The sequence below is a fragment of the Sciurus vulgaris genome (genome assembly GCF_902686455.1).
Source record: "Sciurus vulgaris genome assembly, chromosome: 3".
Classification (NCBI taxonomy): domain Eukaryota; kingdom Metazoa; phylum Chordata; class Mammalia; order Rodentia; family Sciuridae; genus Sciurus; species Sciurus vulgaris.
The window spans coordinates 67,780,499-67,795,932 of NC_136463.1; the positions used below are offsets into that span (position 1 = coordinate 67,780,499).

At 36.7% G+C, this 15,434-nt stretch overlaps 1 protein-coding gene and 1 pseudogene across 7 annotated transcripts in view; one reads left to right on the forward strand and one right to left on the reverse strand.

The window, feature by feature from the left end:
- NF1 (neurofibromin 1) overlaps window positions 1–15,434 on the forward strand; it is a 257,173-nt gene that overhangs the window by 30,932 nt on the left and 210,807 nt on the right. The gene's annotated exons all lie outside the window — the stretch shown is intronic.
- Window positions 3,338–14,056, reverse strand: LOC306655852 (mediator of RNA polymerase II transcription subunit 28-like; annotated as a pseudogene). The gene has a single exon. The product of its transcript is annotated as a mediator of RNA polymerase II transcription subunit 28-like (transcript).

Below are 15,434 nucleotides of genomic sequence, written 5' to 3' on the forward strand. Positions count from 1 at the left end.
TTTTAAAATTTTTTTAAAAAGCTTTTTAGTTGTAGGGTGGACACAGTACCTTTATTTTATTTATTTATATGGTGCTGAGGATCAAACCCAGTGCCTCATACATGTGAGGCAAGTGCTCTACCACTGAGGTACAATTCCAGCAGCTCCTGAAGATCTTTTTTTTGAATATCTAGTTTATCCAGGAAGATATTGCCCAGTTGGTTGCCTGTGGATATGTATGTCTGCTTCAAGGATTCAGGCAAGAGGCTGGTGGTTTATGGTTACAGAGATTTTTACCCATTAAGGTAATAAGGGTTATTGTGAAAATATTTTTTTACAGTTCAAGATTTAAAATATAGGTGAAGGAAATGGTTGATTGGTCTTTACTTCTGAAATCACTAAGCTGCCTGAACTTTTGTTGGTAGAATAGCAGGGACCACCTGTTTTTCTTGGACCACAGTTTGAGGCAAACTGCTGTCCCTAATAAGAGGTAGTTGTTAAGGGAGAGAGAAGTGTAACACACTGGTTCAGTCTTTTATTCAGCAAGTATCTTTTGATCGCCTTTAAAAACTCCTAAGCATGGGTTAAAACAGGTTATAAGAAAGATACCTTCTTTGCTCCCATGAAACTTACATTTTAGGATAGTAATGGGTATTAAATAACTTATCATTTGGTTATATAATTATGGTTGTTACAAGAACCATATAGGAGAGGCCAGGAGATCCATACAGCATGGAAGAGAGACCTGTGGGGTGCAGGAATGGCATTTCTGAAAGTATGAGTAAGAAAGTCTTTGGAGATTGAGACTAAAGTATTAACCAGAATAATGAAAATTGTGGGATTAAGTGGGGTGTATGATGTGTTTGGTGCCTGTTACTTGTGCTGAATAAATATCAACTGGAAATTATTTATATGAATACTTACTATGTTTGGTGATCAGATAGAAAAGACCCCTAGCAATTATTTATGAAGACAAGAGGTTTGTATCATCTGTACAGTGAAACAACATATCCATAAAATCATTTACCACTAAAAAATCCTTTATAGAAGTTTCGGTGTTTCAGAAGTGTGGCTAGGGCAATCCCTTTTCTGGGTATATCTAAAGGAATTGAAATTACCACATTTTAAAGGTATCTGCAACCTTGAATAACAGGGTTGTTCACAATTGCCTAGACCTGGAAACAATCTAATTGTTGACAGAGTAATGAATGAATAAAGAAAATGTGGTCTATCTGCACAATGGAATGTTATTCAGTCTTAAAATAGAAGGAAACTGGGTGTAGTGGTATGTGCCTGTAGTTCCAGCTTCTTGGGAGGCACAGACTGCTCCAAAGTTCCTTCACCTGATTATTGGCAAGGAGGACTTGGTTCCTTGCTCTGTGAACCTCTGTGTAAGCTGCCTGAGTGAGTGTTCTCATGCCATGGATGTTGGTTTCCTCTGGAGAAGATATTCTGAAAGTACAAGCCAGTCCAAGATAAAAGTCTCCATTTTTAAAATTTTTTCCCCAGCATTATGGATTGAACCCAGAGACTTGTGTGTGGGAGACGAGCACTCTACTGGTGAGCTATATCCCCAGCCTGCTTCCACCTTTTATAACCTAATTTTGGAAGAGGCACATCATCACTCGTGAATTCTGTTAGTTACCAATCCTGGTTCAGTGTGGGACGTATGTGGCTCACTAGGGGTCATCTTGCAGACTGACTTCTCCACAATCTTTAGTAGGATCAACTTTTTCTAGCCCAGCCTATCAGTTATATTTAGAAGTATATATTTAATTAAACATACTTTATTAATACTTGCATCTTATTTCTGTTGTAAATGAGATTTTCCACATTTCTAAGCTTATTAGGGTTTTTTTTTTTTTTTTTTTGGCATTTTTGCTACTCTGATCTTTTTGCATTCCCTGCCTTCTCCATCTTTGTCCTTTTTGTATTTCTCAGATTTATCAAAAAATAGTAGCTCAGTGTTTATCACGAGATACTTAGTATTTTCATCTTAAACCTGGGATACCACAGAAAGTGAATCAAGCACAGATGCCTGCTTGGTACCCTTATACCCCCACTCCCACCCAGCATGGACATCTTCCTTACTCTGCTCAGACTCAGATACTGTGCCTGTGCTTCCCAGGGTGTATATTCTCCGCACCCTGGGGTATATTCTCAAACCCCTTCCCACCATGCATAAGACTAGCATAATCCAGTGTAGTCCCTTACTGGCCCCACTCAGGCTTTCACACCCATTTGGTACTATCTTCCTTTTCCCATTTGGCCTCTGTCATCCTATCTGACCTGCTGTCCCAGGTAGATACCCTTTTCACCCTGCTTGGACTCTAATATCTTGTGCCTGGCTGTACTGGGTGGGAAAGTCTCTCCTCAGCCCATTCATTCTCTGTCATACCCTGCTGGGCTACCAGCCACATGTGGACACCCTCTTCACCTGCTTCATCCTGTTTCCTCCACACAAATGCCTTCCTCATCCTGCTCAGTCCTCTATATCTTCACCTCCCCCAAAAGATATGTAGATGCCTACTTGCTCTGTACCATCTAATAACTTTTGTACTGAATGATTGTACAGAAGGGAGAGGAGGAATAATGGAAGAATCAACATATTTTTATGGAAACATTGTGATTAAAGTTTATGTTTGATAGAAACAAATCTTCCCCTGGATAGTAGATAGCTGGAGAATGTAGAAAAGGCCTTTGGGAATTGACTTTTGGAGCTTCAGTAATGGCTTCTTTATTTGTGAATTGAGTATAAATAGGTTCTTTATTTGTGAATTAGGGACTTCTGCATATGAAAAATTTGGGTGACCTGTAAGTTCAGAATAGTAGGAAGGGAAAAAATTAAAAAGCATTTAAGGGAGAACGATGTTGGAATTTACTTCTTAACAAGATTGATTTGGCTCCATGGTAATCTCTTTGCCTACAAAATGTATTTATACACCTATATTAAGTTAATGAATACCTGTTTTATGAACTAAGTATTAAATTTCAGAATGTTATGTTATTTGCCTACTTTAGTCATTCATGTCCTCAGCTATATCCTGTTATCATTTACTCCTTCCTTAACAACTTTCAGTTGGTTTACTTTTTCTATTTTTGCTTTGTCAAAGGAATAATGTCTTTGTAACTGTAGGTTTGATCACAAGTTATATATTTTAAATGATCTTAAAATGAAAGTAAAACTTTAAAATTAAGTTCATTGAATGCTGTATAAAATTCTGTTACAAACTAATGATATAGAATTCACTTTGGGAGGGCTGGGGTTGGGGTTATAGCTCAGTGGCAGAGTGTTTGCCTAGCATGTGTGAGGCACTGGGTTCCATATTTAGCACCACATATAAATAAAGGTCTATTGACAACTAAAAAATATTAAAAAGAAAAGAATTCACTTTGGGAAATGTGTGAATTCTAGTGGTATAGAATCCACTTTAGGAAATGCAGTAAATACTAATGTTTGATTAATTGTCATTGTCTGGTGTGTAGAGCTGATATTTTAGGTACTTTCCCCTAGTATATTTTTCTTTGCTTTTTTCTCTCATGTAGATGAGAACTCACAATAAGCAAATTTTAATGTAATCCCTACCTCTACACCAAGTAGAACAGTTTCCTTTTAAAAACTGGTTAGAATGTACACAGAGGCAAAAATTTTAGCCTGTGACCTTTTGAAAAAATTTGAGCCTAAAACTAGGAACAAATTATCCATTGTTCACAGAATGCTTTGCTTAATGTTATGCCACCTTATGCAAAATCCTCTTTGGTGAAAAGTTATATCATCTTAAGTAGCTAATATTTTGTTAATAAAGATCATAAGTAAAAGGTGGTTATTTTTCTTAATGTAATTTAGACCCTTATGTATCCCAAGATTTTTATAATGTAGCATGAACTGTTCTAAAAATTTTTATTCACTTTTTTCCTAGTTGTGAAGTAATACATGCTAATTGAAAAGAAGCACATTAAAGAAAAAAAGTCTTAGAAATACAATAACCTTATCTTTTTTTTAAATATTCTTTTTAATTGTAGATGAACACAATATCTTTATTTTACTTATTCATTTTTATGTGGTGCTGAGGATCCAACCCAGTGCCTCACACGTGCTAGGTAAGCACTCTACCACTGTGCCACAATCCCAGGCTCAATAACCTTTCTTTTAAATCTGTTTTGTTCAAGTTTTTTTCCTCTTTTCACTCTAGGCATAATTATTTCCTTATACATATTCCAGGGTTGGTTGGTTTTTTTTTTTTTTTTTTTTTTTTTTTTGTGAAAGTTGTCAGAAAAATGGTCTAATTTTATTTTACATTTGTGTATGAATTGGGTGTGGTGGCACATACCTGTAATTCCAGTTACTCAGGAGGCTGAGGCAGAAGGATCACAAGTTCAAGGCCAGCCTAGGCAACTTATTGAGACCCTGTCTCAAAGATTAAATAGATAAATAAATAAAAATAAAAGAAAATTATCAGTGACTTGAGCATTTCATACATTTACTGATCACTTATTTTGAATTGCTTCCACGTTCTTCAACAGTTTTTTCCCATTAAATAGTCTTTTTAATAGATAAAACAACCTTATCTATTAATTATGTAAACCTTTTGGTAGCTGTTTGTTGCATATGCTTTGTTTTTTGTCAACAGTGCCTTTTTCTCACAAAACGTAACCATTTTTTTGTAGGCAAGTATATCAGTGCTTTTTTCTTTATAGCTGTTGTGGTTTTTCTCTTATTTAGGAAGGTCTTCCATTCTATTATGAAATTATTCTTTAGGATTCATCTAGTCATTTTATGTTTTTTTAAACAGATTCTGAATCATACATGAACTTTTTTAATATTGAAAAATTGTTTATTTGACAGATAACTTCTGAATTAATATAAAGAGATGACAATAACTTATATATACACTAATTCAAAACATTTCCACTAAACACCAAGTAGAACAGGTTTCCTATCTTTTCACCAAAAACACCTTTATCATTGAAAGACTGCTTCAAACTTAAGTTTATTTAGGTTTTTAATCAAGAAACCTAAAGCTGCCAATCAGAGCTTCTAATTAGCATAAGATGACCAGGTTAAACCCTTATGAGTGAAAAATAACTTTTAAGTTTTGACCTATACATTTCATCCAAGGGGGTATGCTGGCCTCAGTCTGATCATCACAGGTCATAGGTCCATAAGACAAATGTCCTCATAGCACACAAACAAAATGAATAATATAGATACACACACACACACACACACACACACACACACACACACACACACACACACATATACACACAAAGTGAGTACAAAGTATCATGTAAAATACATGTTGTGCATATTCAAGGGGAGTAATACCTATTTCCCATAAGCATACAATGCAGCAAGGGGCACAGAAACAAATACCATACACTAACTCACAAGACAGTGGAAGAAATAAAAGTCCTGTGCCTTGGAATGGAGTGGAGGCTTCCTGGACTGGGTGGTATCCAGGCCAGACCAGGAACAGGAGTGGACATCGAAGCATGTGGAGAAGGATCTTCATGGTTGGAGAGGACAAAATGAACCAGGACGCAGCCACAGACCTACTGACTAGTCAGAAGACTGTGGAGTGTCTGTACTGGCTAAAGGGATGTAATCTAAGAGAAGCATAAAACAGAGAACAGAAAACCTCCTTCAACAAGAGGGCAAAATACCTTCTCCACAGAGGAGCCACATGCTCTCTATAGAGGTGAAGTAGCCGAGGATCACTCTGCAGTTCACCCTCCACCCCAAGGCCCTAGTCCCTTGGAATCAAATTCATGAGCAAGAATCTTTCATGTTAACCGCCTTTTCTCAAAAAAGTAAAACAAAAACACAAGCAAACAAAACAAAATTCAAAAGAAAAAGAATCAGACCAAACTTTGACCCTTGTACTTCACCTGTATGTCCCAGCTATTACGCTAGAGACTGGTTCTGCTTTATTACTCACACTGGTTCATTACTGCAAGGCAGATCATGCTCCTAATACAGCTCCCCTCAAAACAGTCAATACCACACAACACATAAACTTACCTAAACAAAAGGCGGCATCAACTTAAGGATCTACTGTGATATTACTACACCAATGGCATATTTTAACCCTTTTTCTGACCCATTTACAAATATCTGTGCTACCATGGAAGTATTATAGACATTGCATTAGATTCCTCTTTTTGAGGTAGTTCAAAGTCTTGAGACAGCAAATGTACCTATTTCTCTCTATTACCATGAATGGGTAGTAATTGTAAAAAGCCTAAATCCAAACTCCTTCTCCACTGATTCTGGAATATTGTAATTTTCCCCCTCAGATAATAACTAACAATTGGAAAAAAATGATATAAAAAGTCATAAGATTTTAAAAACAAGCAAAAACCAAGAAAGAATCTGTGTCATCAAACTATAAGTCTAAACTTTGCTACAAACAAAACAAAGCCTCACTTGGTTCACCAAGCCATAAGCATTTTATAAACTAATCAAACAATTTCCAGTTCATAAAAATTGGGGAAATTTTTAGGTGGAAACACACTAACTCATTCCCTGGCAAATAATTCTTCTAAAATGCTATGTCCACACAGAAAGAGGTTTGGTGAAACTGTCTGCAAGAGGCTACCTTGTAGGCCAGACCCCTCTCAGGTCTGCTTCAGAGCCACAGGGATACTGGCAGAAGCCTCTTCCAGATAGGCCAAGGAGCCTTGAGGGACTTTGGCTGGCTTTTTGTGCTGCACATTGATGTCCTCCAGCACCTGCTGACAACGCCTTAACTTTGTCAAATGCTTCTGCAACAGCGCATCTTTCCGCTGCAGTTCGTTCCTTAGTTCTGAGGCGTCCTCTTTGATAACTTGCTCTGGTTTCTGGACAGACAACTGCAATCTTTTCTATAGAAAAAAGAATTTTGTCTGTCTTGCAATATCTAGAAACTTATGGATACACTGGTCAACACCACTCACGAAAGAAGCAAAGCAAGCCTTGAATGACGACTCTAACTCGTCCACCTGGGTGCTGCTAGAAGTTCTCAGCACACTGGACCCTGCCTGGAGAAGGGAAGCCTGGCCCGGGAGTCCCCGTGTGGGTGGCTTGAACCCCGGAGGCTGCTGGAGAACATACCGCTCAGTGGAGCCACCATGCTTGGGATAGCAGGCTGTGACCCACTGCCATACATGCACAAATTTTTAAATTTGGTACAAATTATTCTTTTTAGATGATAGCCAATTAAATGGCATCATTTTAAGGACGAATCCATTCTTTTACTACTGATTTAAAAATATCTTTATTAAATTTCTTTGCATGTATTTATATTTTGAGTGTGTTCCCCAAAGGTTTCATGTTTTGGAATGTCGGTCCTCATTGTAACAGTGTTGAGGGGTAGTGGAACTTCCAAGAAATGACGCCTTGGGGGAGGTGATTAGGTCATTTGGAATGCTGCTTTAGAAGGGTTGAAAACAGTTCTTGAGGGACATAGTTCCTGTAAGAATGGGTTTTTATAAAAGAGCAAGACTGGCCCCTTCATGCTCTCTTGACTTCCTGCCTCTCCATGTGGTGTTTTTTATTCTTATTTTTTATTGGTGCATTATAATTATACATAATAGTGGGATTTGTTGTTATGTATTAGTACATGCACACAATACAACAATGTAATTTGGTCATTATTGTTCCCCAATATATCTCTTTTCTTCCTCTGCTCCCTCCCCCGGTCCCTTTCTTCTTTTCTACTGATTCTTCATGTGCTAGCATGTGCCTCTACTGTGATGTGATATAAGCAGGGGAGTCCTCATCAGAGGCAGAACAAATGGGTTCATCAATCTTCTAACCTCCAAAATTGTGAGCTAAATAAACTCCTTTCTTTCTTTTTTTTTCTATTGTTTTCTTTTTGGTACCAGGGATTGAACCCAGGGGTGGTCAACCATTGAGCCACATCATTATGCCTTTTCTATATTGATTTTGAGATAGGGTCTCACTAAATTGGTTAGGGCCCCGCCAAATTGCTGAGACTGACTTTGAACTTGTGATCCTCCTGTCTCAGCCTCCCAAGCTGCTGGGATTACAGGTGTGTGCCACTGCACCCTACTAACTTGTTTATGTGTTATCCAGTCCTCAGATTTTTGTTATAGCAACGGAAAATGAAATAATACATGTGTTACATATCTATTTTTTATTGTAATTAGTTTATACATAAAACGTATATTTTTAAAAATAAGGACTTTAAATACTTGATAATGCAAATCTCCTCTTGTTCTTACTTTTCAGAAATTTCTTGGGTATTCTCACATTTATTCTTCTAAATGAACTTTAGTCTTACTACATTTCTACTCTTACCAGCTTAGTTTATGACCATTCTTTCTTGCCCAGATTGCCTTCTAATGTATAGCAGCAAGAAGGTTTTTTTTTTTTTTTTAAAACATGTCACTTGCTTGCATAAATCCCTTCAGTGTCTTTTCCCCTTTTTCAGTTATCTCTTGCTGTATAATAAGGTTCTCCAAAGATTTGTTGCCTAAAAACAACCATTAAATTTTGCTCTCTGACTGCTTTGCCCATGTTTACCTCCTTTGTTTCCACATTGATCTCCTTACTAGGTTTTAAACATACTGTGCTCATTTCAATATCAGATTCATTGTACTCTGCAACTATACCCTTGAATTCTCTTCTTTAGATCTTTTCATGGGTCTTACATGATTTAGATCTCTACTCAAACATTATATGTCCAGAGAACTTTTCTAGATCACCTTATATGTTCAGTTCTTAGAAATCCTTAATCTTGCTTTTTTTTTCTTCATAGATTTTGGTGCTGTTTGTGGACCCAAATATAATTTTTCTTCCCAGCATGACTTTTTGGGGCAAGTAGAGAAATAATAAAGTTGGAGAAAAAAAATTTTTAAAAAATTATATCTTTCTACAAATATCTATCTGTCTATCTATTGGAGACCCAAATTTGGTCCACAAACAGATTAAGAATTAGGCAAATTTACCCACCCAGCCCCAGGTAGTCTTGGCCACTCCCTACTGCAAGGCTAGGACCCTGGTCAATTGAAGTAGAGATTTCTTGCACTCAGGAGCAAACCTGTTCACAAGCAAAGAAGGGTGGAGCTGAGTCGTGCATGCTGTTGTTCTCATTTTTATCAGTCCAATTCAATACAGGGAGGAGATGAGGGAAAAGGAATAAAGAAAGCATCAAGGATGATTCTCAGATCTCAGACATAGGAAACACATGGATTGTACTACTGTTTACTGAGATTGAAAACATGGTAGGAGGATTATAAAGTAAACTTTGAAAATGTTGAATTCAAAGTGCTTACAAGGTGTTCATGGGGAGAAATCAAATAAACTTTTAATGACATACCTGAAGCTCAGTTTGAGAAAGTATGTGTTGTTTTGCTGTAAGTTACTTTTATTCTGCTTGAAAGCAGAAATATGAATTTAAACATATTTGATATGTTTCAATAAATTAAAATTGCTGTCCTTGGCAATGTTCAAATTACTCCTTTTTTAAAAAGCGAGAGCCTATTTAGAATTCAGTCCTGAGTCTTTCTAACTTGAACTTTTCTCTATCAGGTATAGCAAGACATTCTAGCCTCATCATGTACCTTTTTGCCCCAGACATGGAATCAATCATAAAGAGTCCTGGCTCCTCTTATGGGAAAATGGTACTTTAAGATTATAGCTGGTTAGGGTGTTTTTTATATGGGAGTGCTCATTGTTTCCAATCATTTTCTGTGGACATAGGTAGAAATATGTTTTATTTTCTTAATACCAAAAAAAAAAAAAATGAGTTCATGTAGATACTTCAATTCAAATTCAGGACTGTAGGGTTTTTACTTTACTGTTCTTTTTCTCTCTGAAAGTACAGTTTCTAAAAAAAGGTGATCCTAGAAGTAGATAGAATTAAAGCATCTCATAATTGTTCATTTCCTTAGGTCCATAATACATACAGGAGTAAAATTTAACTTCATTTTATTTTGTTCCTTGACTAATTCTACTAGGAATGTATAGTCAATGTAATTTAAAATCACTTAAAATAGTTCCCCTTTGTGATTATACCATTAAAGAATTGGATACAAATTTTAGCTCATTAGTTCAGTTTTGATTTTTAGATTTGCTTTTTAAAATTTAAATTTAACTTTTTGTAAATTGCACAGTTCTAAAATGAAAGCCATAAAAAATAAGGAATTTGGAGTCTATTCTTGTCACCTCTACTTTATTTCTTTTCAGTCTCTAAAGGTAACCACTTACCTTGAAAAACTTGTTTTACATTTCTTCCTACTCTTGTTTCTTAACATGTGAAAATACATATTTCTATCTCTTTTCCCTTCTTAGGTGAGTGGTAGCATACTGTACCACTTGTTTTTTTTTTTAATTTAAAGATACATCCTGGAGACTATTTCTAGTTTCATAAGTATGGACTTTATGGACTTTTTTCTGTCATACTGTTGGTTACCTTTATATTCATACATACCTTTGTTCAAGTGTCATTGTATAGTCTGTGTTATTTGCTCTCTTAACATATTTTAGTATTTAGCAAGGTTTGTGTATCAACTAGAATTCAGTCAGAGAAGTAGATTGTGTAATGGAATAAGAAACTTATAGAAATTAATATGTGTACAGCTTCGAGAGGTCTGGTGAAGTGAAGATCTGGAAGGGAGAGTGGAGACTCAGAGAAGGAATCGCTAACCAATGGGTTGACAAATTGGAGCTTTTGAGGACCTCTGAGAAGCCAAGAGTATACAGGCACTGAAGTGGGATGGTGAATAGAGAAGCTTGAATATATCCTTATGGAAAGCTCTTGCCATGTGTAGCTATCACCTCTGCAAGTTTGCGGCCAGGCCTCTATCTGGTGGTGGATTTGGGCCACTATTGGTCACCACGGAGAGCACTAGTGAGCTACAGCAAGAGTAAAAGCGGGAACTCTCAGAGCAGCTTTGCATTTGTCTCTTACTTTATTTGACCTGGAAACCCTTCACCAAATATTAGCTGCTGCTTGATTTCCACATTTTAAACACATTTCGTATGAATTCTTCTTTAGGCCAACTCTAACCCAGACCAGATAGTGAGTGAGATTCTGGGAAAGTGGTTCCCCATTTAACTAAGTTGACATAGCACACACCAGCATAATTTGTATTTTTGTCCTCTTAATACCAATATTGAAATGAGCTAATAACCTCCCTTCTTCATTTCCTTCTCCCCCAGAATTTTGGGTGAAATAATACCCTTTCACTATTACTTAAGACAATCAGAAAGCATATTGTACTTTTTTTTTGGGAGGGGGGAGTGCTGGGGATTGTTCCCAGGGGCAGTTAACCACTGAGCCACATCCCCAGCCCTTTTTAAAATAATATATTTAGGACATGGTCTCACTGAGTTGCTTAGGGCTTCTCTAAGTTGTTGAGACTAGCTTTGAACTTGCAATCCTCCCGCCTAGGCCTCCTGAGCTGCTGGGATTACAGGTGTGCACCACCACACCTGGCCATATTCTACTTTTTATATGCATTCACTACTCTCTCCTCATTTTTGATAATTGTAACTGTAACATAGCCACAATATTTATGTTTTTCCCTTATTATCACCATTAAAGTTCTTTAGTAAATACATATTTAATGGTCTCTGTTAAGGTGAGTGTGTCTCCAGTTATTTTGGTAACCTGAAGCAGCAAACAATGAAGGGAATAGTATTTTCTGGGTTCTTGTGATTTCTTTGTTCATTCATTTATTCATACGTACATAGTGTTGGATCCAGGGGTGCTCAGCTACTGAGGCACATCCCCAGCCCTTTTCTTTCTTCTTTCTTTCTTTCTTTTTTGGTAGTAGAGATTGAATTCAGGGGTGCTTAACCACTGAGCAACATCCTCAGCCCTTTTTATTTTTTGAGACACAGTTTGCTAGGTTGCTTAGGGCATTGCTAAATTGCTTAAGCTGGCTTTGAACTCATGATCCTCTTCTCTCAGCCTCCCAGACTGCTGGGATTATAGGTATACACAACTGTGCCCAGCCTTCCCTCGCCCTTTATATTTTTTGTTGAAATAGTCTCATTTAAGTTGCTGAGGTTGGCCTCAAACTTAACCATTCTCCTGCCTCAGACTATTAAATTGCTGGGATTACATGTGTGTGCCACCACTATTTTGTCACCATTATACTTGGTAGTTCCTTTGGGTATAAAGTTCTTTGTTTACATTTCTTCCCTGGGAGTATCTTAAATTTATATTACTCTGTTATATTCCGATGTAAAATTTTATCTAAGTCTGATGCCAATCTAACCTTTGTTTCTTGTATAACTTCCTCTTTCTGTCCAGATATTCAAGGGATTGTTTTTCCCTTGTCACTCAAGTTCAATAGTTTTTCTAAATTGTGTTTTGATGTTGGTCATTCTGAATCTGTTTTTCCAGGTGTGCGATATACTTTAAATGGATAGTTTCAAATATAATTTTTTTTAAACTTTGAAAAAAATTTTCAGCAATTCTTTTTCAGTTTCAAGTAGTTTCATTGGTTTGGTTTTTTTCTTTGACAGCTCCTATCATCCATACGTTGGATCATCTTTGCCTGTCTTTTTTGTCAGTTTATTACAAATCTTCTGTTTTTGTCAGCTCTTTTGCCGCTGTGAGTAAAAGACCCGACCAGCACAATTGTAGAGGTGAAAAAGTGTTTTTGAGGGCTCATGGTTTTAGAGTTCTCAGTCATCAACAGCCAGCTCTATTCCTCAGGGCTTGAGGTGAGGCAAAACATCATGGTGGAAGAGTGTGGCAGAGGGAAGCTGCTCACAGGATGATCAGGAAGGAGAGAGAGAGAGAGAGAGAGGGAGGGAGGGAGGAAGGGAGGGAGAGAAAGAAGAGAGAAAGAGATATCTCCACTTGACAAATACAAATGTATACCCAAAAACCATGCCCCTAGTGACCCACCTCCTCTAACCATACCCCACCTACCTCCAGTTACCACTCAGTTAATCTCATCAGGAGATTAATTCACTGGTTGGGTTAAGGTTCTCAAAACCCAGTCATTTCCCCTCTGAACCTTCCCACATTGTCTCACATGTGAGCTTTTGGGAGACATTTCAAATCCAAACCATAACATCTTCATTATCTAGTTTTCCATTTCTTTTTTTATGTTACAATTTTCTTCTTTTTATTTCCGTTACCTCCTAAAACATTTGTGTGTAAATTTGCTCTTGCATATTTTCTGGTTAATTTCAATTCTGAAATGATCTTTCATTTTTTTCTTCTAATTCTGTCCTGAGTTTTATCAACTTCTTTCTATTTGTAATTCTAATTCATAATTTCATGTCTTTTTATCTTTTTGAAAATTTCTCTTGATTCACTTTGAAATAATTATAATTTTTTTCTGTTAGTGGACATGTCTTTTAGGCATACTTTCATTTTTGTGTTATTCTGACTCTTATTCATGTTTTCCTATCTCATTCTTTTTTAAGAACTTTACTGCTAGATGTGGTGGTACATGCCTGTAATCTCAGTGACTCAGGAGGCTGAGGCTGGAGAATCACAAATTTGAGGCCTGTTTGTACAACTGAGTGTGATCTTGCCTGAAAAATAAAATAAAAGGGTTAGAGATGTAGATAGGGTTGAAGCTTATGCCTCTGGGTTCAATCTCTGGTACCATAAAAAAGGAAACAAACCAACCCCCAAAACAGCTTTACATACAATTTGACTACAGTTCTTTTCTGTTGCTCATTTTAATGTGAAATTAGTTTTCCTGAATTGGTAGGAGAGAAATTTAGGTCTGCATAGCTTTGTTAGCTTCATGACTGTGGAGTTTACTCATATTATTTTTATGAAATTTAAAAAATATATGGTCTCATCTTTTTAGAATTCTTTTGGCATTCTTCCTGTTTCTTACTCTTATCTGAATCTTTTTCCTGTGCCACCTTTCCCCTGATTGTCAATTTGTAGTTAATCTCAGCAGGGTTTTTTTTTTTTTTTTGCAGTGTGATCTTTATCTTGAAAGGGTGGTTTAGAACTGTGATGTTCCTTGGGGTTCAATAATTACATTTGTAGCTATTTAAAGTTAAATTTAAATAAAATCAAACATTTGATTCTTTGAAGTTCATGGCATAAGTGTTAATGGCCACATGTGGTTAGTGGCTACTGTGTTGGGCATTACACAGAATAATATAGAATAATAATATAGAATTGGTAGAATAATATCATGTTCACAGAAAATTCTATTGGTGTGGTTTAGAGTGTACCTCATTCTCTTCAAACTATATCATAGACCTTTTGCGCACATCAGTGAATTGCAGTGTGCAAAAACCCCCTCTGTTTAAATGTTCCTAAATTGGCCTTCCGTGCTTCTCATTGAGGATGTGATACAGTTTGGGGTATCTCCTATTGTTAATCAGGCATTCTACTTCCTCTTGGATAGATACTTATAGTATGCCGGTTTTGTAACTGTAAGTGGTTTGTTCTTTTTTGTGTGTTTTTGTACGTTGTGGGGTACCTTGGCCCATCATTTTGGTGTAGATGCCTGTGAGTTTGTGATTTCACAGTTCTGGTTTCTTTGCTATTCTGTTGCAGGTTGGTGGGGGGGGGGGACTTGGGAGAGATACACAAGCTATATTGCAGCCATTCGCATCTTCTAAAATTGTCTTTTGTGAACTTCTTTTTTTGTAGTGGGATTGAATCACCCAGGGGTGTTTTACCTCTGAGCTACATCCTCAGTCCTTTTATATTTTGAGGCAGGATCTTGGGATCTGGATAAATTGCGGAGGTTGACTTCGAATTGGTGATCTTCTTGTTTTAGCCTTCAGAGTCACTGGGATTACAGGCATGTACCACCACACCTGGCAAACTTAGGACTTTTCTTTTCCACATGGGGTTTTTTGTTTGTTTGTTTGTTTGTTTGTTTGTTTTGAGAGAGGGTCTCACTGTGTTGCCCAGGCTGGCCTTGAACTTGATGTTTCTTATTTGCCTCACCCTCCCAAGTAGCTGGTGTTATTAGGTATGTGCCACACTTCCTCCATAATTTGCATAATTAACATTATATAATTCTGTAGCTTCTGTTCTGGTCTCTCCCCTATACCATAAAAATGCTCCCCCCTTTTATCTAGTATTTATTTTTTTGTCAAATTAATCATCTTTCATGTACTTAGCAAACTTGGGCACTCCACTTGTTCTTTCCACCTTTACTTGTACCATTTTAAAATTGAGAAAGTTAGTCTGTGGTTGGTTGTTTTGTGTTCATGGGGAACCTCACTAGAGTTCTCTATTAGCAAGCAGTGTCTAATATTAACAATAATATATTTATGATTCTTTAAATGCTACTTGAAAACAGAATAGAGATAAATTTCTAGGCAGTGTAATTTAATTTGTTCTCAAATCAATGTAAAATGTGAGCCCCTCAAAGTCTGTTTTCCCTATGCGATGTCCTGTTTGTTTTGTTACTCGCTTATTTGAATAGCTGATGGGTGGTTTTCTTACCTGAATCAGTATTAATTGTTTCAGGTATTATAATTTGTTCTTATTTTTCAA